Genomic DNA, 24,796 nt, shown 5'->3' with positions numbered 1-24,796 from the left:
AATTTATGTAATATACATTGTTCTTGCCAGGATTCATGATTTGTCAATATTTTTCTCTTTTTTTCAGTAGGATTAGTTCCATATCTAGGAGCAAAGTCCAGGATCAATAAAATGGTCTGTCTCCTCTCATAAATACCATTTTTTGGAGGTTAAGAGTAGGTGACAGAGCACTTTTGTAAAGTATGCAAATGAGAGTAGATTCCAGGTCCCGGGAACTCTGGGAAATCAGACCATATTTCTTCATCCCAAGTTAGGGTATTTTTCTCTTGAGTGCAAAAGTAGGAAGATCAGATGATTTTTTGATATATTTTATATGCTATTGGTCAGAAATGATCTTAAGTTTATCAATCAATTTATAAATATGTTGTCAAGGGAATGCATTTCATACTACTAAAATATTTACCAAGCAACTAACTTTTCAATAGGATTTAGTTCCTATTTATTTGTTGCTGTCTTATATATTAAGATGATGTCAGTTCCCTGAGGGTATAACAAGAGCAATGTTAGAAAGGCAATAATATGAAAAACACACTTGACATAATGTTTTTTATTATCTTCAGTCTTTCTTGGGTTCTCTTTTCATCCAGTTTCATTGAGATATGTGTCTCATATGAATTAAATAGTAGTTTCAGAATATTTTTTCCTGACACCCCATTCACAATTTTTCCCATGGCTATCATTGATCAAAATAAAGATGATAATTTTATTACTTGAAGAAAGTGATTATTTCTGAAATATTTGGCAGTAAAAAGCATCTTGACAGAGCCATTGATTCTAGTTAGAAGCAACAAACCTAGGAACACACATTTTTATTCTGTCACTTTAGGGTTGGAAACAACTTATCCTTTCTTAAGCATCTGGGTATTTTATCATCTTATTGATAAAGAATTTCTTCCTTGGTTCCATTTAAAATATCTCTGGTTTGTTTATTGGGGTCATAAGGAATATCTGGTCATAATTTCTAATACAAAATAATTTCATGATTTGAAAAACCGACTTTGTAACTGTATTTTCTGTAGATTCAACTTTATTTCTTTTAATCATCACTTTATAGGTAATGTGTTGTTGTTAAATCATCTTTATTTATTTTTCATTTAGAAGACAATTATAAATGTGAGAGGGTTTTTAATTTTTGTTTTTGTTTGTTTGTTTGTTTTTTGTATGGTGGTGAGCAAAATCAGATAATTGTATTTAAGAAAATATACCAAGGGAATATAATTATAATATGTACTTACTGACCCTACTGAATATAGCAATAAATAATTCTTTCTTTTAAAACTCAAAGAGGCATTGATCCAAAGCATTTAGTGATTTCCTAATGTATACCTGTTATTGTGCCAGACGTATAGTATACAGAAATGAACCATAGTTATACTAGTCTCTGACTTTATATAACTTGCAATCTATGTTAAAAAGGATCACAGAAAAATAATTAAACTTGTAATTATTATCTTGTTTACTAGTGTATCACCAGTTCTTGTATGAATACCTAGCACAGACTAGGTCCTAAATAATATGTGTGATTCATTTTTGAGATATACTGTATAGACAAAGTGTTTAAATCTTAAATGTGTAACTCGTGTGTAACCACCACCAGGTATGTGGAATCTTCCTATTACTCCCAGAAGATCTCCCATAGAAATCATATCATTTGCTATGTAGTATTCCTTTGTATGACTGTAACAGGATTTGTTCACCCATTCTCCTAATGATGTACATTGTGGTTATTTCCATTTCAAGGCAATTATGAACAAAGCTTCAGTCACATTCTAGTCATTTTCTGTTGGTGGACATGTATACTCAATGTCTGTGTAATTTTCATAGGAATAGAATTCCTGGGTCATGAGATGGATATTTGGTCAGCTTTAGTAGATAGGGTCAAATACCTTTCCAAAGCTGTGGAGACTATTGGTATTCCTATATTACAGTTAAATTTCAGAATGTAATAGTACAATAGATTTAAGGTCAATACACAGCATGACTATGGCATAAAAGCACAACTTACTCTAAAGTAGAATCAAGGTAAGTTCTTATCACTGACAGTATAGTCATGGAACATTCACGTCTCTTAGAAAGAAAAAGCAAAAAGGTGAGAGTAGATTTCAGATGTTCTCATCACAAAGAAAACTGTGAGGAAAAGATATGTGAATTAGCTTGACTATAGTAATATATATATATAAAAGCCTAAGTGACCTTCGCAACCGAAACAACTGAATGGACGACCGAACAGGCTGCATGGGGTGACCAGGCTGGCAGGGGGGTTATGGAGGGACAACCAAATGACTGAGCAGCAGGCTGTGTGGGGCAACCAGGCTTGCATGGGGGTTAGTGAGGGCTGACCAAACAAGTGAGCAGCGGGCTGTGTGGGGCAACCAGGCTCGCATGGGGGTTAGTGAGGGCTGACCAAACAACTGAGCAGCGGGCTGTGTGGGGCGACCATGCTGGCTGGGGGGGAGGGGCAGTGAGGGGTGACCAGGCTGGCAGAGGGGGGCAGTAAGAGGTGACCAAGCCAGCAGGGGAGGTAGTTAGGGGTGACCAGGCCAGTGGGGGTAGCAGTTGGGGGTGACCAGGCTGGCAGGGGGGGCAGTTGAGGATGACCAGGCCAGCAGGGAGACAGTTAGGGGCGAGTAGGCAGGCAGGCAGGTGAGCAGTTAGGAGCCAGTCGTCCCGGATTGTGAGAGGAATGTCTGACTGCCGGTTTAGGCCTGATCCTAAACAGGCAGTTGGACATCTCCCGAGGGGTCCCGGATTGGAGAGGGCACAGGCTGGGCTGAGGAAACCTCTCCCCCCCTCCCCCCTCCCCCCGCCGTGCACAAATTTCATGCACTGGGCCTGTAGTCATATTATGAATACTAGAGGCCCGGTGCACGAAATTCGTGCATGGGGGCGGGGAGGTGTCCCTCAGCCCAGCTTGCACCCTCTCCAATCTGGGACCCCTCGAGAGATGTCCAACTGCCCATTTAGGCTCGATCTCACCAGACATCCCTCTGACAATCCAGGACTGCTAGCTCCCAACTGCTTCTGCCTGCCAGCCTGATCACCCCCTAACCACTCCCATGCCAGCCTGATTGATATCTAACTGCTCCCGCTGCCAGCCTGTTTGCCCCCAACTTCCCTCCTCTGCCTGGCCTGGTCACCCCTAACTGCCCTCCTCTGCAGGGTTGATCACCTCCAACTGCCCTCCCTTGCAGGCCTGGTCCATCTCAACTGCCTTCTCTTGCAGGCCTGGTCCCTCCCAACTGCCCTCCCCTGCTGGCCATCTTGTGGTGGCCATCTTGTGTCCACATGGGGGCAGGATCTTTGACCACATGGGGGCAGCTATCTTGATCTTGTGTGTTGGAGTGATGGTCAATCTGCATATTACTCTTTTATTAGATAGGATAGAGGCCTGGTGCATGGGTGGGGACCAGCTGGTTTGCCCTGAAGGGTGTCCTGGGTCAGGGTGGGGGTTCCCTTGGGGCGTGGAGAGGCCTGGGCGAGGGGCCTGTGGTGGTTTGCAGGCCAGCCATGCCTCTGGCGACCTAAGCAGAGGCCCTGGTATCTGGAATTTATTTACCTTCTACAATTGAAACTTTGTAGCCTGGAGCGGAGCCAAGCCTCCTGATCGATCCGTGGCTGCCGCCATTTCTGTTTGGATTTGTTTACCTTCAATAATTGAAACTTTGTATCCTTGAGTGGAGGCCTGGGCCCACCAGAATGTGTGGAAAGCTTGGCTTCCTCTGTTGCTGGGGAAACCCAAGCCTCCCTTCTGGTAGCCATCTTGGTTGGGTTAATTTGCATACTCTCCCTGATTGGCTGGTGGGCGTGGCTTGGCTGGTGGGTGCGGCTTATGTAGCAGAGTGATGGTTAATTTGCATATTACTCTTTTATTAGAGAGGATGTATCTCAAATCATTATGTTGTACATCTTATATATATACAAGGTATCTCTTCTAAAAGAATTTTGTGCTAAAGGGTAGGATTTGGATGGACCAGTAATATTTGTCAGCAGCAAATGTATGTTGTAGAAAAACAAAAAGTTTTCTGGGAGAGAGGCAATATATGTTCATTTTTGTCCCATGTTTTCAGTTATTAACTCATATTTGCCTTATTACCTTTAGCTTCCTTTATACAAAGCCACTATCATAAGCAATGACACGTTTTCTTTCAGGAAGAATACCATCTTCTGCTTTTTCCCTTTCTAGATACTACTATCTGGACACAAGTAATTAAGTATGGTCCATTTAACTTCTATGTCTATGAGAATTTTGCTTTCTCTAAAGAAGGACACATGGTCTTTTGCGCTTGTAAATGTAATCTTCTATGTTTGATTTTAAATAAATACTCATCCAAATGGTATCCTTACTTTGAGCTCACCATATATAAAAAAACCTTCAAAGCAGACTTTTTTGTTCCATAATTTATTGAACTATTTATAGCATGAAGAAAGCATCCATTTACATTGTGTCTAGATTCTTCAAAAAATGTTTATAACTATAATCCCTTATTATTTTTTATATTTTTCTATAGTTATTTTCTAGATATATTATAATTATCATTAAATGCATGTTAGCAGGGAATGAAAAGTATTTCATTAATTAGATCTATCAGATACCTATATCTGCTAGATCTAATTATAAAGCCATAATTAATTTCTGTAATATATTAAATTATTTACTTAAGGCTGACATAGACTTTATTATTACTTTCTATAACACATTAATATTATTTACTTAATGAAATCACTTATACTTGTCATTGTGCATTATTTTCTCCTGAGGTATATAATCTTAAGTGAATATTTTTTGGTGATCTAGTATGAAGGTGCCTTTTTTTCTTGTTCTGACTCTAACTGCTATCAAACCCATCAAAATCATGACTCTTATTTTTTCTGAGTGCCTACTTAATAAGCTAATGTTTAATGCTAGAAATACATCCCACAATCAAAAGCATATTTCTTGAAATGTTTTTTTTTCAACCAAATGTGGCATATTCAGGGCTAGAGAACCAAATGTAAAAGGTACATTTGGCATCCCTTCAAAACTAAGTTATGTGTCAGATTTAATATAAACTCAGATTTAATATAAATGTTATTTGAATTCTCATTGGTTTGGGTTATCCACATGAGTGTGTACACTTTAGGTATTAAGAAGAATGGGGAATTGAGTGTGTGTACTAATCCTATATCATAAAAACCTAATATGCTAAGTGTCTGGTCGTCTGGTCGTCCGTTCAACCAATCAAAGCGTAATATGCTAATGTGTGCTAAGGCCACTCAACCGCTTGCTATGACGTGCACTGACCACCAGGGGGCAGTCAACTGGTCGCCTAGTCACTATGATATGCACTGACCACAAGGGAGCAGATGCTCTGACCAGTAGGTTAGCTTGCTGCTGGGGTCCGGCCAATCAGGACTGAGTGAGACAGGCCGGACACACCCTGGAGCCCTCCTGCGGTCTCTCCCCAGCTGGCCAAACTCCTCAGTCCCTCCCCAGCCCTGATCGTGCCCCAGTGGTGTCCCTCAGCCTAGTCTGTGCCCTCTTGCAGTCCGGGACCCCTCGGGGGATGTCGGAGAGCTGGTTTTGGCACAATCCCACTCAATGCAGGAGCTGCCCCCTGGTGGTCAGTGTGCTCCCACAGGGGGAGCACCACTCAGCCAGAAGCTGGGTTCATGGCTGATGAGCACAGCACTGGTGGCAGTGCTAAGGATGTCCGACTGATGGCTCCATGGGGAGCGGGCCTAAGTCATCAGTTGGATATCCCCTGAGGGCTCCCAGACTGTGAGAGGGTGCAGGCCAGGCTGAGGGACTCCCCCCTCAGAGTGCAGGAGTTTTGTGCACCAGGCCTCTAGTCAATAATAATGTTTTCTAAATGTATGTTAAAATAGAGGAATGACATCCATGTCTACAACACTGTCTAAAACATTGCAGAAAATTATAAAACATTCTTGTGTTTTAGCTGGACTTCAGCTTCTCTCTTTGGTTGGATCTTTTTGTCTTATGGCAAATATGGAGATGCCATTCAATGTCTTTTCATGCAAATGGTTTGAAAGGAGCCCACAATTGCTTGTGGTCAGTATCATGTGAAAAGGGACAGAATGGAAGTTATAATGATGGCTTGTTTGTTCCAACAGCATTGAGAAGTCACCTCACATATCTCTCTCTTTCTTTTGTAGTCGTGTTGTCGCTAGAGGAGGAGAGGGTTTTTATAAATCTGAAGATTCTATGTGAACAGTCTATTTCAAACAAATAATGTCTTTTCAGCCACCAACAAAACAATAAATGTTTCCTAGCTCATAATAAATGGAGTCTATGTGTGGGAAGAAAAAAATCTCTATTCTTACCATCTTTGTATTGCATATATAAAGGTAGTATTCTAGATACTACCTAGAGTTTGTGACGTGTGGAGAAATCTTTTAGTGTATTACTGTATTTTAAATATTCTAGGAGGGGTGAGTCAGGAAATCACTCTGCAAATTTGACTCCCAGCAAATGTTTGATAAAGCTTAATCTTTTACTCACATATGTTTATTGAGTACCTGTTGCATGCAGTGTTGTATGCATTATAATTAGAGGCAAGTTTTTAAAATAGAATGCTTTATTATCAGTGAAAGTTTCTATAATAGTAGTTTATTATTCAACTAGCATTTGATGAACCATCTGCTTTGTGAAAAATATTCTGCTAAGGGCCATGAGTGTTATTTTGCATACTCTCTCCCAAAGAGCTTATGATTATAATTACAATAGTATAGTGAGCTGCATTTACATACACTTTACAATAAAAAGTGCCTCTATATTTATTATCTTCTATCTATATATATAAAAGGCTAAGCAACTGGCTGACTGGTCTGCCGGTAGGTATGATGCGCACTGACCACCAGGGGGCATACTCTCAACACTGGAGCTGCCGAGCAACAGCAACTTTAGAGTGCCCTCTCCCACTCCGGGACCCCTCAGGGGATGTCGGACTGCCGGTTTCAGCCTGATTCCCCACAGGCTAGGCAAGAGACCTCACCTGCTAAAGGGACCCTGCTCGCTCTGCAGATGACCTTCGAACCCCGGTGCCACCCCAGGTGTGGCAGGCCAGGCAGGGACCATGGGAGGTTGGCTCCAGGACGTGCTCGGCCCTTCTTGCCCAGTCCCACCCCGCCGTCCATCTTCTAATTATTCCCTTTCAATGTGCATGAATCCATGCACTGGGCCTCTAGTTTAATAATAAGAACAGTTCCATTTTCATCATGTTGATTTATCCTGACGTGCATTTGCTAACCAAGTCTCATGTTAAGTACAAAACAACTGCTAAATCTGAAGTCCTGAATACTGTTGGCTAACCAATGAATAATCACTGATTGTAATGGTAGTTAAAGTGGCAATTATAAATATGGTTTATCAATTAGGTAGGATTTGACCATAGACCAATCTATATATATAAAAGCCAAGCGACTGGAATGACCAGAACGACCGGTCCAACTGGGAGAGCAGTTGGGGGGGACCAGGCCTGCAGGGGAGGGCAGTTGGGAGGGGACCAGGCCTGCAAGGGAGGGCAGTTGGGGGCAACCGGGCCTGCAGGGAAGGGCAATTGGGGGGGACCAGGCCTGCAGGGGAGGGCAGCTAGGGGTGACCAGGCCTGCAGGGGAGGGCAGTTAGGGGAAATCAGGCTGTCAGGGGAATGGTTAGGGGGTGATCAGGCTGGCAGGCAGAAGTGGTTAGGGGCAATCAGGAAGGCAGGCAGGAGAACAGTTGGGAGCCAGCAGTCCTGGATTGTGAAAGGGATGTCCAACTGCCCGTTTAGGCCCGATCTACCAGGATTGGGCCTAAATGGGCAGTCAGACATCCCTTGAGGGGTCCCAGATTGGAGAGGGTGCAGGCTGGGCTGAGGGACACACACCCCCGTGTACAAATTTCGTGCACCGGGCCTCTAGTCTATACTAATAAAAGGGTAATATGCTAATTAGACTGGGAGACCTTCAGGACATTCTTCTGTTCAAAGCCATGGTGGCGGGGCTGAGGTAGAGGCTGTTAGAGGCCAAGAGGGGAGGGCAGTTGTGGGTGATCAGGCCAGGATGGGACGGCAGGTGTGGGTGATCAGGTTGGTGAGGTGGGCCATTGCGGGTGATCAGGCTGGCAGTGGGGGGCAGTTGGGGGTGATCAGGACAGCAGGGAGGCAGTTTGGAGTTAGCAGGCCATCAGGTGGGGCAGTTAGGGGCAAGCACACTGGCACGAGGGCAGTTGGGGGTGATCAGGCTGGCGGGGGGAGGGCACTTGGGGGTGAGCAGGCCGGCGAAGGGGGGCAGTTGGGGGCAAGCAGGCTGGCAGGCAGAGTGGTTAGGGGCAATCAGGCAGGCAGGCAGGTGAGCGGTTCGGAGCCAGCAATCCCTGATTGCAAGAGGGATGTCCAAATGCCGGTATAGGCCCGATCTCTGTAAACCAGCAGTAGGACATCCTTCGAGGGGTCCCAGATTGGAGAGGGTGCAAGCTGGGATGAGGGACACCCCCCCCCCGGGCCCCTAGTAGAATATAAAAGGAGAAACAGAGCCTTGCAGGACCACATAGTCCCATTTATTAAGCAGCATATGGATGCTAATAAAAAATGTCTTTAAATGTTAATCCATCATCTCCATCATGAGCTTTATGTCACTTAAATTTATTTAAAATGTCTAAAGTAAATTTATGGTTTTATATTTTATATTAGAGGCCCAGCGCACAAAATTCGTGTGTGGGTACAGTCCCTAGGCCCAGCCTGCGATCAGGGTCATCCCCTGCTGCCAGCAGCTGGCCCTGCCCCTCGCCGCCACCTTCTCGGGTTTGCAGTTTGCCATTGGGTGGGCGATAGAGCCTGACAGCCTGGGGGAGGGACCAAGAGTTTGGCCAGTCCCGTCCGCTCGTGGCCTCACCCCTGCCACGGGTCGCCCTCTGTGTGCAGGGTAACCAGCAGGGAGGGGGCCTTGGCCTGGTGCCACCTGCATCCCCCACCACCCACCCTGGGGTCCCCGTTCTTCATCAGACGATTGGACCTTGCTGGCCGGGGGAAGGGACCAAGAGGTCAGTCATTCCACCCACTCGTTGGCCCCGCCGCCCACAGCCTCCCACCTCAGTTCCCCATTCGCCATTTGGAGATGGAGGCTTGCCAGCTGGGGGGAAGAACCAAGAGGTGGTCAGTGCACCTCATAGTGACTGGTCAAGCAGTCATTCTGGTTGTTCTGCTGTTATGGTCGCTGGGCTTTTATTATATAGGATTTAAATTTTATATATTTGGAATTCATCCTGAGCTATCCAAATGTTTCAAAATAATTTCTTAAATAATTTATTTTCCCCATTAATACTAAATGTCATCTTAGATATACACATTTTCTTTACTTACTTGGATTTCTGTACTTTTAGGCTATCTCATTATCCTGATTTTTTAAGTTTCAGTATCACATTGATTTAGTAATTGTAGCTTTACATTATTTTTAAAATACCAATAAATCTACCTTCTCCCCGCCCCCCCCCCCGCAAATTACTCCTTTTTTGTTCCATGATTGTCCTAGCTATTCTTTTTTTTTTTATTTATTTTTCAAAATGAATTGTAGAATGAGCCTTTTCAATTCTTTCAAATTTTTCATTGATACTTTATTTCCAGATTGACTATTATTTCTCATGGCCAGATGATTGTTGACATCTTTATGAGGTCGAACCTGTCTATTTAAGCAGATGGCATTCTTACTATTCCCTCAGAAGCATTTTGATATTTTCTCAATATACACCCTAAAAATTTACTATCACTATTATCCCTAGATATTTTGTGTTTTCTCTGCATTATTACTTATAATGGAGGCTATTTGAATATTAAAGGATAATTATTTCTGTATTAATTTTACACTGAGCCAATTTATTAAATTATCTGATTGTTTTCAATGGTTGCTCAGTAAAATTCACTTTTTTTTTAGGTGAACAATTATATCAGTTGCAAAACGACATTTAAATAGTAACATTAATTGTATCTCCTTTATCTTTTTCCTACGCTTTTCTATCTTCTTTTTCAGTTATATGGCCAAGTATATCTAGAAAAATGGAATGGTGTTTAAATAGTAAGGGTCAGTTTTGGTTTTTCATTTCTCTTTAGATGGTTAAATTTTGCCAGCTCACTTTGCTTCTTCTTTGGTAGATTTCAAATGTAGATTTCTACATTTGTTAATTTTATTTTGATATAATATTATCCAGGTTTCATAATAATGTATAGAGTTTGTTAAAAATGGTTTCTTTTGATTCCTTTATTTTTCGTGACTCCTCATTCCTTCCTTGTTATTTCTTGCACTAGGCATTTGTGTTTTTGACACCAAGGGAACAATAAGCAATGTCCTTAGACAATTTTGGTTGTTACAGTGGGGAAAAGGGAGTGGCTGCTGGCATCTAGGAGGCAGAGGCCAGGGATGCTGCTCAACATAATGCACAGAAAAGTACCCACACCAATGCATGATCTTCCCTGAGTGCCAAGGTTAAAAACCTGGCAGCTAAAAATGTATTCTTATATTTCATTTTATTTTTCAAAGAAACTGCTTTTGTATTTTCACTAATTCTCTCATTTTCTTTCTAATTCATTAATTTCTATTTTAATTCTTCTAATAGTCTTTCCTTGTTTTTATTAGAGTTTATAAACATTTTAACTAATTTTAAAATGTTATCATTTATTTATTTTTCTTCCTTGTTTCCTTATGTAAATATTATTTCAATGATTTATTTCTTTGAGAAGTGTCTCAGCTCTGTTCTTATGCAGTATCTTTTCATTATTGGTTTCTAAATACTGCACAATTTTGGTATTGGTCTCTTTTTTGACTGAAGCTATGTGTTAGAATATTTTTAAAAATCAGATTTTGTTTTCTGGTTTCATTATTAACTTGTAGTTCTGTCACTATATGTCTGAGAAATTTTTCGGACTCCTTCTCCTATTTGATTTTATTTATATTTAGTGTGTAACCATAAATAAGTCAGTTTTTATGAGTGTTCTCTGGCCACTTGAGAAGAGCCATTTGGGTTTTTCTTTTGGTTACCTCATTTATTATGTGCTTGAATTTATGAGTGTTTCTACCATGTTAATTTGGTATCTAGTTATAGATCTTTAATCGACTTGGTTTTATTAAATATTTATTTTTATCACTATAAATGACAATTTATTGCCTTCTTAAAAAACTTTTTTCTTTGCTTTGAATTCAACCTCATCAAGATAATGACTCTGTTCTTTTGTTTACACTTGCCTGATATATTTTGCCATATTTTTATTTCAAATTTTCTGAAGTCCTATGTTTTAGAATATTTTCTTTTATCTAGTACAGATTGGGGGTGCTTTTGTTGTTGTTGTTAATGGATATTTTTCCATTGATTTTTATAAATAGTGGAAGGGAGGTGGAGAAACACAGAGAGAAAAACATCGATCTGAGAGAGATACATCTATTGGTTGCCTCCTGCACATGCCCCAACCAGGGCCGGGGATTGAGCTTGCAACCAAGGTACGTGCCCTTGACCACAATCAAACCTGGGACCCTTCAGTCTGCAGTATGATGCTCTATCCACTGAGCCAAACTGGCTAAGGCTGGGGTTATTTCTTTTTGCAACTTTTTTCTCTACTCTGTAAGTTTAGCCAATATACATTTTCCTTCTTTTATTCTTTTTCTTTTATTTTTTATTGAATTTATTTGGGTGACATTGGCTAATAAATTCTATAGGTTTCAGTTGTACAAAACAGCTGTTTTTATGCCAGTGATCAGCCAAACACTGTTCCGGGTGCTGGGACACAGTAATGAACAAAATGAACAGGCCACCCTGCCCTCTTGGAGCTATTAACAGGGAGGATATAAATTTAATTCTATCATTATTTCATGTTATGCTTTTCTGTCTTTAAAGCTTTTTGTACTCTGTTTTTACTTACTGGTGTGTGTGTGTGTGTGTGTGTGTGTGTGTGTGTGTGTGTGTGTGTGTGTTGCTTCTGATATTTGGGAAATTGATCTAATATAAATGTCATGCTCTAAATACGCTCAGTCTTCTATTTCTTTATACAGTATCTGATTCTCCACTATAACCAATGATGGCATTAGTTCTTTCTTCTTCTTTGTATCTCCCCTTCCTCTACTCCTCCACCTGATTTTAGCTAATTATATAAGCTTTCTTAATGTATTACTTTGATCTGTTAAATATACTTATACACCATTAATTATTTTGAAGTATTTAAAATATTCTTTGAACTAATATTAGGAGTGAGAATATTACCATACTTATTCACTCTCCCACCCATGGTCATGGTCAGGGTATGTAACATTTACATTCTCTGCTATCACCTTAATCCTTGCATATGTTTAAATCTTCCTCCCATAAATAAGTATATTCAACTTTTATCACTGATCTTTTTGCATAGTCTTTCAAAAATAACTCCTTGTTGGGTCAAATTCATTCTCAAGAAGAACTCATGGGAATAATATTGTGTGAATTCTTGCATGTAAATATTGTTGTTTTGATTGTTTGTTTGTTTGTTTGTTTGTTTTGCTAATGTTTCTCCTGGAACAACACTGTGGCTAAATATTGAATACTTGGTTTAATCTTTTCTCCCCACAAAGATTTTGTGGGCATTATTCCATTGCCTTCTAGAATTGAATGTTGCTGTGGATATATCTAAGGTCAGCTTTATTTTTCCCCTCCTGGTATTTGAGTTGTTCTTATTCCCTGACAACTCCAAAGAATACTTGGTTTATCCTTGAGTTAGTTGCTTTAAAATATATATCTTAAAAAATAAAAGATATCTATTTTTGCATAATGAAAATATAAAATGAGAAATATGTAATATAAAAAAGTAGAGAAAAGGAGCTCTGAGAATTTGGAGGGATTTTTTTTTTCTGACAAAAATATAGAGGTTATTTTTTTCATAGGATTTAAGTTGAATATTGAAGGATTAAGACTTGGGAGCCTAGGAGAGAACAGGGTTATTTGAATGGAAATGGGAAACTGTGTGACATAATCATTAGCCACTAAGTCTTCTATTTTACTACATTCCGAGCACCTTTAAGTTATCAAGTACTTATGAGATGTCTTTTTATAACTTGCAACTCCTAAAACCATATTTTCAAATAGGAGCTAAGTTAATACTTATCGTTGCATATTATCATAGTTATTTGTGGCAGAAAATATATTTAAATTGGTTCTCAGAGTAAGAAATTATTTTGTCAACAGAAATCCATCTAAATTCAGTGAAAAGTCAATTATTTCTAAATAGATGTGGAGTATCAGGGGATGTCAAGCAAGTCTACGTAGCCTCATTGTGACAGTATTTCACTTACCTTTTTTGAATGACAGTTATTTTTACTGTTGGGTGAGAAAAATCCCAAAAGCTCTCCAATATGTGGTAATTAAATATAGGATTCACCTTTCATTGCGCTTCTATTGAATAACAAACATATGGAAAAATCAAGCATGGATGCACCTGTTTTTCTGTTTCCTCTGAGGCTTCAGCACACTAATGGATTTCCATAAAGGTAGGGATTTAGATTGCATAAGGTTTATGAAAAATTTATAATGCAAGTTTCCTTGTCGAGTTCTGTTCTACCAGCAGGGCCAGGTATTGAGCTTCCATGAAAAGATTATTATTTCTGAGATCTCCACCCCTGCACACTTCCTGCCAAATACAGCTCCCTTGTTTTTCATTGCACCCACTGCCACTGCCCTCAGCTATTCCCTGGGGTTTTCCAACATTAAGCTTGATTGCAACTTGAGTTACATGGTCATCAGGATTAACACTTGCAGGGCTCTTACTTAAATAGTCTTCACATGAATTAATGGTTTTGTCCCAAATTTGTATTAAAAGAGCAAGCTGAACTGCAGTAACTTCTCCCATCATCAGTCTCTTTCCTAAAATTTAGTGTAGGAGTTCAGGGATTTGTCCTTAGCTCCTCAGAGGGAAGAACAAAGCAATGGAAGTCAGAAGTTAAGAGACAATCAGAGCAAACAAAATAAACCCATTTGCATGTTTGTTTGTTTTTTCACCATTAATCTTGATCAGTGCTATAGTGCATGATTGCTGTCATTTGTATACAGGCCAGATAGAGAGTGGTATTTCTGGGGCTCCATTGACATTTTGAGTGGTGCACACTTCTGGATGCTATATGTGGGCATTATGTTATTTTGCAAAGACTGGGAAATTTCTGCTGCTCATTCTTTGGGATTTGAACTTTTTGTATGAGTCTAAAATCTCTGTTCTTTCCCAGCTATTGGGCGACCTTCCCAATTGAGTATTGTTAATAGAGAATTTACTTCCTGTCAGATTTTGGAGAATTAGATTGGCATAGGCTTTACTCAGCATGACTACCAGCCATCCCAGTACTGTCCAAAGATTGGCATTGATAATGTTTTTCAGGAGGATTAGACATGGGAGGGCCAGAGGGATTCACTGAGTTAGAGTAAAGGTTGGAACTGCAAGGAGCCTTTGAAGCTGCTATAGGATGTTACTAGTAACAGAAGAGCTTTGAATCCATTCCCAACTCTGCTTCCCTCTAGAGATAGTTCGCTTCACTCCCTGAGCCTCCAATTTACAATTCTGTTGAGGGCAGAGTTGTTATGCAAGCCAAATGAAATAATTGAAGTTTTGCATTTATTTTTTTAAATTATTTATTTTTATTTTTAAATTACAGTTGGCATTCAATATTATCTTAGTTTCAGGTATACATCATAGTGGTTAGACATATATAATTTATGAAGTGATCTCCCTATAAGTCTAGTACAAACCTGACACCATCCATAGTTATTACAATATTATAGACTATATTCCCCATGCTGTACTTTACATTAACATGACAATTTAGTAACTACCAGTTTGTACTTCTTAATCCTTCATGTTTTTCACCCAGCCCCCCCAAACCCTTTACTCTCTGTCAACCATCAATTTGTTCTCTATATCTATCAGTCTGTTTTTGTTTTGTTTGTTCATTTATTTTGTTCTTTAGATTCCATTTAAAGTTGCTTGTTTGTTTTGTTTTTTTATTTCTAATTCAGCTATCTTATTCTTGCCTTTTTTATTCTATCTTATTCTACAGGTAACAAAACTGAGCCCCAGAGAAAGAAAATGACTCATCCTAGGAGATACAGATCACTAGAGAAACAACCAGGGCTAATAGGTTAATAAATAAACTCATTCCCAATCCATTGCCTTCACTGTAGTAGGAAAGAGTAACCATGCATCTTAAAGTCTGGGTTTCAAAGATAATGCCCTTGTGAATGGGAACTCACAAGGGGGAAAACATGTTATTTGTTTTACTGCTGAATTCTCAAGATATTTTGGAACAACTTGTCAGAATTTATTTCAAATGAGTATTTGTTGAGAATTAATTCTGTCTGAGACATTGAGCAATGAAATAAATCTAGAAGTCTATTGAATGAATTAGCTCAGCATATCATAAGCAGAAGGCAGTACTGAGTTTGAGCTCTGTTTTCTGCTGGCCAGTAATTTATATTGTATGAGCTGATTAATCTAGACTTGATGTATGGTTGTTTTCTAGTTTTATAGACACCTTCCTACACTATAACAGCCCTAACCTAAACACATAAAAATACAGGTTTAAAGTACTTATTGTGAGTTCCATGGAATGCTATGTAACTCATGTCCTTATCTTCTCTCATTGTTATTGATTCTCTGTGACTCTTGATTTGAAATATTAGTTCAGTAAAAAGGGGGGCTGTTACCTGTCCAAATAGCCATTTTCAGATTTTCCATGCTATTCAAGTTTGTTCAGCATGACTGAAAGCTTCATCAATAATATATCAACAGCATTTAAAATCAAGGGAAGAATTCAGAATTCTGTCAGGTAATTGCCAAGTCCAGAGAGAATGGTGTAGATTTTCCTTTTATAGATAAAATTGATCAAGGATATTATTCCAGGTGAACTTTAACATTTAATCAAAATTGGCAATGCCTAGAGACTATAAATCTAAACTGTTTAAGTGCTTAAAGATCAGAAAGGTAAATGCCTTTCTTAAGTAGGTCATTCTTATCTTTAAGTGTTTAGTTTTATTAAATCTTTCTTTACTTCTGAAAATTCTGATACCTCATCTACTATTTTTTACTTTTCAATTCTATTCCCACAAACTCAGAGGTCATCTTTCCTGATATGCTGAAATAATCTGATTATGTTGTTCCTTGCATTTTAGGGCTTTGGGCTGTCCTTGAAAAATCATACATTGAGGTTTTACTCTTATGACAGTGAAAAATAAAAAGACAAAAATGAAAGAATGCTTTTTTTTCCCCCAACCTGAAATTCCAAGTCAGTCTGACATAGAACTCATCAAAATTAGCTGTGCATGCTTCACAATATTCAGTAACAACCTTGTGTTTTTCCTATTCTGGAATCTCCATCCCTAATACATCGGAATTATTGTTATTGAATTTCTTACTATTAGCTCTGCATCAAAAGCATTTTTCTCTAATTCTTGCCAAATTTAATATTATTATCATCACATCTCAAGGTATGTTTTACATATTTTTTGGTTAGGCAGTGAACTAAGTATCTGAAGGCAATTCAATGATATGAAGTCTAAAATATGCCACAGTGATGCAAAAAAATAAAAATAAAAATAAACAACCATACATTTTTTAAAAATCAATATAGTCTTGATTTCTAGAGGAATGCCTAATTAGACAATGAATGATATGTATGTAAATATGCAGTAATAGGTTCACCTAAGTTTCACATCAGACCATTGGGATATCCACACATTCCTAAAATTGGACGATAAGATTATTAAAATGTTTATTCTTTTTATTTTTATTTATTTTTACTATATAATAAATCTTTATTGTTCAGATTATTACAGGTGTTCCTCTTTTTTCCCCCCCCATAGCTCCCCTCCACCTGATTCCCCACCCCACCCCATGCCCTTACCCCCCCGCCACTGTCTTCATCCATAGGTGTAAGATTTTTTGTCCAATCTCTTCCCGCACCCCTCAGACCCCCTTCCCCCTGAGAATTGTCCATCCCCTCCCTTTCTATGACCCTGATTCTATTATATTCACCAGTCCATTCTGTTCTTCAGATTTTTTATTGACTTGATTTTTAGATTCACTTGTTGGTAGGTATGTATTTTATGTCTTTTTGTTGTTCATAATTTTTACCTTTACCTTTTTCTTCTTCTTCCTCTTCTTAAAGAATACCCTTCAGCATTTCATATAATCCTGGTTTGGTGGTGATGAACTCCTTTAGCTTTTTCCTGTCTGTGAAGCTCTTTGTCTGACCTTCAATTCTGAATGATAGCTTTGCTGGGTAGAGTAATCTTGGTTGTAGGTTCTTGCTGTTCATCACTTTGAATATTTCTTGCCACTCCCGTCTGGCCTGCATAGTTTCTGTTGAAAAATCAGCTGACAGTCGTATGGGTACTCTCTTGTAGGTAACTAACTGTTTTTCTCTTGCTGCTTTCAAGATTCTCTCTTTGTCTTTTGCCATTGGCATTTTAATTATGATGTGTCTTGGTGTGGTCCTCTTTGGATTCCTCTTGTTTGGGGTTCTGTGTGCTTCCTGAACTTGTAAGTCTATTTCTTTCACCAGGTAGGGAAAGTTTTCTGTCATTATTTCTTCCAATAGGCCTTCAGTATCCTGCTCTCTCTCTTCTTCTGGCACCCCAAAAATCCGGATGTTGTTACGTTTAAAGCCATCCCAGAGGCTCCTTACACTATCCTCACACTTTTGGATTCTTCTTTCTTTCCGCCTCTCTGGTTGGATGTTTTTTGCTTCCTCATATTCCAGATCTTTGGTTTGACTATTGGGGTACGTTGATCTACAGTTGAGTTTCTGTATATTCTTTAGTTCAGACAGTGTATGCTTAATTTCTGACTGGTCCTATTCCATTTTTTTTTTTTTTTTTGGCATTCTAATTAAGGTCCTTGAAGGTCTCACTAAGTTCCTTGGAGGTCTCTTCAAGTTTCTCAACAGTTTTTAGAAGATTCTTGGGTAACCTTATAAATGTGGTTCTGATTCTGTAGTTTACTTTATTCCATCTCTCCTATTCGTGACATGCTTCTGTGTCTCCACATTTTGGCTGCCTCCCTGTGTTGATGGAGTGGCTTTGTGTGGTTGGTGACCTATAGGGGCCAGTAGCTCAGCTTCCCCAATCACCTGGGGAGGTCGCTCTTGGTACACCCCTTTGTGGGCTGAGTGCAAAGTCTTAGTGTAGTTAAGCCTTGATTGCTGTTGGTACACTGGGAGGAATTGACCTCCAGGCCAATTGGCTGTGAGGACCCGCTGTGTTTATAATGGAAGAACTGCTGCACTGGAGACATACTTATGGTATAGGCCTTGTTTCAGTGGGCCTTTGGTGCTCACTGAGTCCGCCTCCTGAATGTGTCACTTATGGATGTGAGGAGTTGAAATCTGGTGTCTCACACTGACCACTAGGTACACTGGCTTCTGGATCTCCAATGGGGTGCAGTTCAGCTACTGTCTGAGGCCACCCTGCAGGCGGTACAGCGAGAACCACAGTCTTCTCTTCCCTGCTTGGAGCTTGGAGGCTTTGGAGCTGTCTGTACCAGGTTGCAAGTTTACTAGGTTAAACTGACTGCAATAGAGAAGGCCATTCATATGCAAAAGCCGCTGCTTGGAGCTTGTTTGTAGGTTGTGCAGGGCGGAGTCTCAGGGCATCACTAGGCTAGGGCGTGGCAAACAGCGATGGCTGGCAGTGAGCCTTCTCTGCCTCTCCGACTGCTTCCCCGTGTCTCGCGCCCCAGCACGGCATACAATTATTCTTGCACGCAGCTCTGCAAGCAAGCCACCCTCACTTTCCGACCCGATGGCAGACAGCCCAGTTTCTCCCCAGAAGCTGAATTTCAGAGAGATTGGGAGCTTGTCTCTCTTCGGGTTGAAGAAAGCAATGCCCGCCACCAACTGGGCTCCTCAGACAGCCCGTATTGCGCACACACGTTCCCCCGTACCTCAGTTTTTCAGCGTGATGGCATGATGGAGTGAGGGTCAATTTGCATATTACCTCTTTATTATATAGGACTAGGGGCCCAGTGCATGATTAAATCATGCACATGTAGGGTCCCCTAGGCCTAACCTGCCATCCAGGCCATATCCACTGCCCCGCAAAGCCTAGCACGCTCCGCGGCACTGCTGGCAGCCTGCTCCCCACTTTTGATGGCAGGGGGTCCGCTGGTGCCAGAGCAGACACACAGCTCCCCACTTTCGATCGCGGGGTAGCTGGGTGTCCGCTGGTGCACCAGGCCTTTCAAAAGCCTCCGGCGGAGGCTTTTGGCCTGGTGCTGGAGGGTTCAGACACTCAGCTTCCCTGCTTTAGCTTTTGATCATGGGGGAGCTGGGTGTCTGTCTGCTGGTGCACCCAAAAGCCTGGTGCTGGAGCGGACAGACACCCAGCTCCCCCGCTTTTGCTTTCGATGGCGGGTGAGCTGGGTGTCTGTCCGCTGATGCCGGAGCGGACACCCAGCTCCATGCTTTTGATGGTCGGCAGCGGGATGTGGGCTTGCTGCCCCAGAGGCCCCTTCTGTGCCGTGGCACAGCCATGGTGCAGACGCTGAGCTCGCGTCGCCACGAGCTCAGCATCCCACCGGCCCAATCAGCCACCCCGGCCACCCCAAGTCCTGCCCCCCCGCGCCTCCTGGCCTATGTGGGCATAGCGAAGGTACGGTCAATTTGCATATTACTCTATTATTAGGTAGGATAAGCTCTACTATGCCCACAATGCTCCAATTGTCTACAATATTTCTTTTCACGTAATATATAATTTGTTTCTTAAAACAGCTATGTGTAACATGTAAAAGGAAGTGTATTTCTTTTACAGATGAGAACACTACAGGGAACATGAGTGTTCCAGGCTTTTCTAGTGTGTGAGCTCCTAATTAGTAAATGCAGAACAAGATCTCAGTTCTTCACACTCTACAAACAGTTTTTCATTTATATACTGTTCCACAGTTATAGAGAATAATATACTTTACTTAATTCATATCCCTTGACCATTCAGATTGTTTATAATATCCACTTTATATTTTTCATAGGAATTTATATTTACTTCATTTTATGCTGTTACAAGTTTATTTTCTTAGTCTGCAGAACCTGATATTAATTTTAAAATCACTGCATTGCATTATTTAGTGCAAGTGATGACTGGCCTCTAACTTGGTAACACTACTCTTAGACTAATTTTAGAGTTTCTCAAATATCAAAATCTATAAGCCAGGACATAAAGGGTTATCTAATGGGCAGTTATGAGGCAGTAGAAAAACACGGAAGCCAAAACACCTGCATACTACAAACTTCAGCTCTTCCACTTCCTGTGTGAATGAGGACAGTTAGAAAACAAACGTGAAGGATTCCCTACACACAAGTAGAAGAAGATGTCATTTTTCCTTTCTTTCTCACCAACTCTTATTTTACTCAGTAAATAGACATACTAATATGGCTTGGTAGAGTGAAAAGACATTTTAGAGTTCAAATCTCAATTCTTCCTTCATCCTGTGCACTTAAGCCTCCAAGGCTTAGTTTTTGTAATTTCATTTATTTAGACCCATAAAATGGATTGTGTTTCAACTGTGTGCCAGATGCTAGACTAGTTGTGCTTGATAGAGTGACATCTTACTCTCAAAGAGCTCACGGTTATATCATAAACTCTATATAGCCTGAAATTATTTGATCCACTATAAAAATGAGGATCACACTACCTATGCAACTCACACAATTATTTTGAGAATTGAATAGGTTAATCTTAGAAATATGATTGAGCTGTTTCACTGGAAACTTATGGGCTCTCATAATATACTTTATTATGAGGTTTGCCTCCTTTCCTTTTTCTCAGACAGAATTAGACAGTTGTACTAAGTAATTACTGTAATCCTGTAATCACAGCTGCACCAGAAACTGGTGATGCAAATGCTGTTCTCTGTATCATTCTCCATGGTTTTATTGCCCTAAGGAAACATGGATTGCATATTCCATAAGAATATAACATTCAATTTTTTAAAATAATATATATATATATACACACATACTAATATATATTTAATTGACTTCAGAGGGGAAGGGAGAGGGAGAGAGAGATTGGAACATCAATGATGACAGAGAATCATTCATTGGCTGCCTTCTGCACACCACTTACTGGGGATCGAGCCTGCAACCTGGTCATGTTCCCTTGACTGGAATCAAACCTGGGACCCTTCAGTCCGCAGGCTGACGGTGTATCTACTGAGCCAAACTGGCTAGGGCTGACATTCAATTCTTAGTATAATTCTTTCCTAAAATAGTAATGATTCTCTGGTTTTTATCTTGAAAAAAAATAAGGTCATGTTTCTTTGTGTTTTTTTTTGTTCAAAGGTAAAAAACCACACTGAAAGGTATTATGATTTTGATAACATTTCCACTATTTTTAAGGATCTCCTGTGTACAGTGCAAAGGCCATGAGCCTTGATGGGTTGACTTGGATGCCACGCTGAGTACTACTAGTATATGGGATACAGTTGTGGTGAAAGCAGAGTTAGTTCCATTTAACCCATTTCGATTTCTAAATACTGTTAATTGTAAGGAATGCAGTTTGCATGACTAAGTGTATATGCTGAGCAGAATGATGATGTCAGGCTCAGAGTGGATTTTTAACCTGCTGGTGAGTGATATATGTTGATGTCATGTCTAATCACTTATTTTTTATTTCCTAAAAACAAAAAGACATTTTAAAGAGATAGGTTCCTTTCTAGAAAAGTAGAAGGACCCTAAAATTTGTTCATTTTTTCCTCTCCAGCTATTTACAATTAGCTTTCATCCTTCTGAATTCTATTTTTGTTTTTGCATCGTTTTGAGCACACATTGAAAATAATAACTGTATATCATGGACTTCCGTAAGAAATAATTGACCTGTATTTGTCAATGATGGGGTGTTTGGAAGGAGTCTCCATTCTTAGGTGTTGCTTTGATTTGCAGTCTCTTCTTCCTTCAATTTCACATGCTTATTAGCTACTGCCTGCCTGTTCACTTACAGTGGTATCATAGGTTTGTAACAAAAAAACTAAATGGAATGTTAGCTTTACCAGGTGGGAGAGAAAAATTTTACCCCTAGTTAAGCATAGCTTCCAATATTCCAATAATCAGACACAGGGGAATGCAAGGAGCAATCAGTATATGTTTTAGATATTGACTCTACTTAACAGTCTAGGCTGGAGGCAGAGGAGATTGAACTGGCAGCCACATAAGAACAGAGGAAAGGCTTTCACATAAGCTAAGAACAGAGGCACGGGGCATGGGGGATTAAAGTTCTAAATTTGAGTAAGTACAAGTGTTTTGCTTCCTGGATTTTACTTGTCTTTCTGAAACGGCTGCTAAAATAGGTATTTTACTGATAGAAACATGAGGAAGCAGGGTAGTTGCAAGCCTTTATGAGATCTGTCCATCCATTCGTTTACTGTACATGCATGTCTACTCATGAGTTTGTGTATGCGGTATGCACAGTGTGTATATATTTATGGCTGAAATTATGTTATTTTATTTTTATATAAAGGCTAGGATCTTGCTTTATTCATATTTTAAGGATTTCAACATGCTCATGCTTCAAATGGAGATTGCTACATATAAAAATAAGGCATACTGTGTTTTTGAAAAAAAAATTTCTTTTTTACTCAGAATTTAAGTATGGAGTGGTGACACTGTGTGATACATTATGGCAATTGCATATAAAGCAAAAATATGGGCAGTATGTTTAAATCAGGAGAAAACTCAGACTAGCATTTGGGAAGAGAAATGGCTAACTTAGGCTGGGGGACAGGACACATGGAGAGGAGAGGGCCTATGGAGAATGTCTCATATACCAAATTAAGAAGTTTCGGGTTTTCATTGCAATGAAGAGCCATTGGAGCCCCTTCTTTTCACACCACAAAAGTACATCCCTTTAAAGTGTATGGTGCAATGACTTTTAGTATATTCACAAGGTTATGCAAATATCACTACTATCTAATTCAAGAGCATTTTTATCTCTCTACAACAACACATGCTCATTAGTCACTTCCCATTGCATCTTACCCTGGCCCCTGGTAAACACTAACTTACTTTCTGTCTCTATGGATTCGCCTATTCTGGATATTTCCCAAATAAATCATATAAGGTATCTTTTGTGTCTGGCTTCTTTCAGTTAAAATAATGCTTTCAAGGTTTGTCCATATTGTAGCATGTGTCAGCATTTTATTCTTTTTCATGGCTGAATATTATTCCATTGCATAGATATACCAAACTATTTATCCATTAATCAATTGATGGGCATTTCGTCAGTTTCTACTTTTTGGCTATTATGAATAACGCAGTTAGAAACATTTGTGCATAAGTGTTTGAATGAACATGTGTTTTCACTTCTCTTAGGTATAGATCTAGGAGTAAAACTACTAATCATATAGTAACATATTATTTTAATTCTCATCTGAGGATATATTTTTATTGATTTTAGAGAGAGGGAGGGAGGAAGGCAGAAAGAGAGAGAAAGAGAGAGAGAGCGAAGTAAGAAATAAACATCAATCTGTTGCCTTCCTTATGGGCCCTGACTGGGGATCAAACCAGCAACCTAGGCATGTACTCTGACCTGGAATTAAACCTGCAACTTTTCAGTGCACAGGATGATGCTCCAACCAACTGGCCAGGGCATAACTTTAGTTTTAACTTTAAAGAATTTTCAAACTGGTTTGCAAAGCAGCTACACCATATTCCATTCCCACTACAAATATATGAAGATTTTAATTGCTTTCACATATTCATTGGAAGATGAGCACATTGAGGTTTTGAGTAAAAGGGTCATTTAAAGAAGCAACAGCAGCTTCTAGATTTAAGTTAAATTCAGTTTGGCACATGCTGACCCTCTGGCAAGATCTCCAGAGGGAGATGCTAGCTGTTTAGCTATCTTTTTTTACTGTGAAATTTTGGCCTTGAGATGGTGGCATGGCTTCATTTCTTTAACTTGAATTTATGCAAGTGTGATCTGTGGTAATGGGTGAGTGAGCAGATGCCAGTAAGAAATGACAAGTCCTGGGAAATCTTCCAGACATAGAAAATCAGGATTTGGCATGTGGGTTTGAGAATTTGTATTTTAACAAGTACTTCAACTGATTTGTTTACATGTTAGAGCTTAAAAACCACCCCTCTAACCTACTAGCAGAAGAAGGGGTTGTTGCAAGAAACTCACTAATACTAACCCTTACTACTCTGGGGATTATGTACAGTTGAGAACTGACACTCACATTCAGGTTTGACTAGCATCATGCCAGACATTTTGCACTTTTTCTTTCATTATGACACATTTTTTTGGAGTTAGAACTACTGTAATCTTCATCATAAAAATGATAAATTTAGTCTTGAAGGGTTAAACACACAGAACTAAGAAATGGCAGAATTGAGATTTGAAGCCTAAAATTAGTCTTTCCACTTTTCCAAACCAAATTAATATAATTTTTGTTTACGATAAGTACCAAGGGTTGCTAAGAAAAGAAAAGAAAAATATTTTCTTCCAGCTGTGGATAGTGTATCCCCCACATTTGTTTTTAACTGTCTAGGGTAGAAATGTAGATTCATAATAAGTCAAATTCTACTCATTATCATCCTCATCACCACCATCTTCAGCCAGAGGCACTTCTCATGCTCCTTTTTACTGAGCTATGTGTGCACTGCACCTTGAAAATACAGAAATACTATATAAGTTTGCCTGGTAATAATATTGGATATGCTAATGGGATTTCAGAAAACATTGTAACTCTCAGGGTATTTTATAAAGTGCTAACCCTGAGGCAGTCTATCTGTGGTAGATTTAGGGTTGGGCAGTAGCCAAGATGACCTTGGTTTT

At 39.7% G+C, this 24,796-nt stretch overlaps 1 protein-coding gene across 2 annotated transcripts in view; it reads left to right on the top strand.

The window, feature by feature from the left end:
- Positions 1–24,796, top strand: part of FGF12 (fibroblast growth factor 12) — a 364,984-nt gene that overhangs the window by 260,937 nt on the left and 79,251 nt on the right. The gene's annotated exons all lie outside the window — the stretch shown is intronic.

Source organism: Eptesicus fuscus, chromosome 3 (genome assembly GCF_027574615.1).
Source record: "Eptesicus fuscus isolate TK198812 chromosome 3, DD_ASM_mEF_20220401, whole genome shotgun sequence".
Lineage (NCBI taxonomy): Eukaryota > Metazoa > Chordata > Mammalia > Chiroptera > Vespertilionidae > Eptesicus > Eptesicus fuscus.
This window is presented reverse-complemented; position numbering and strand designations above follow the sequence as displayed.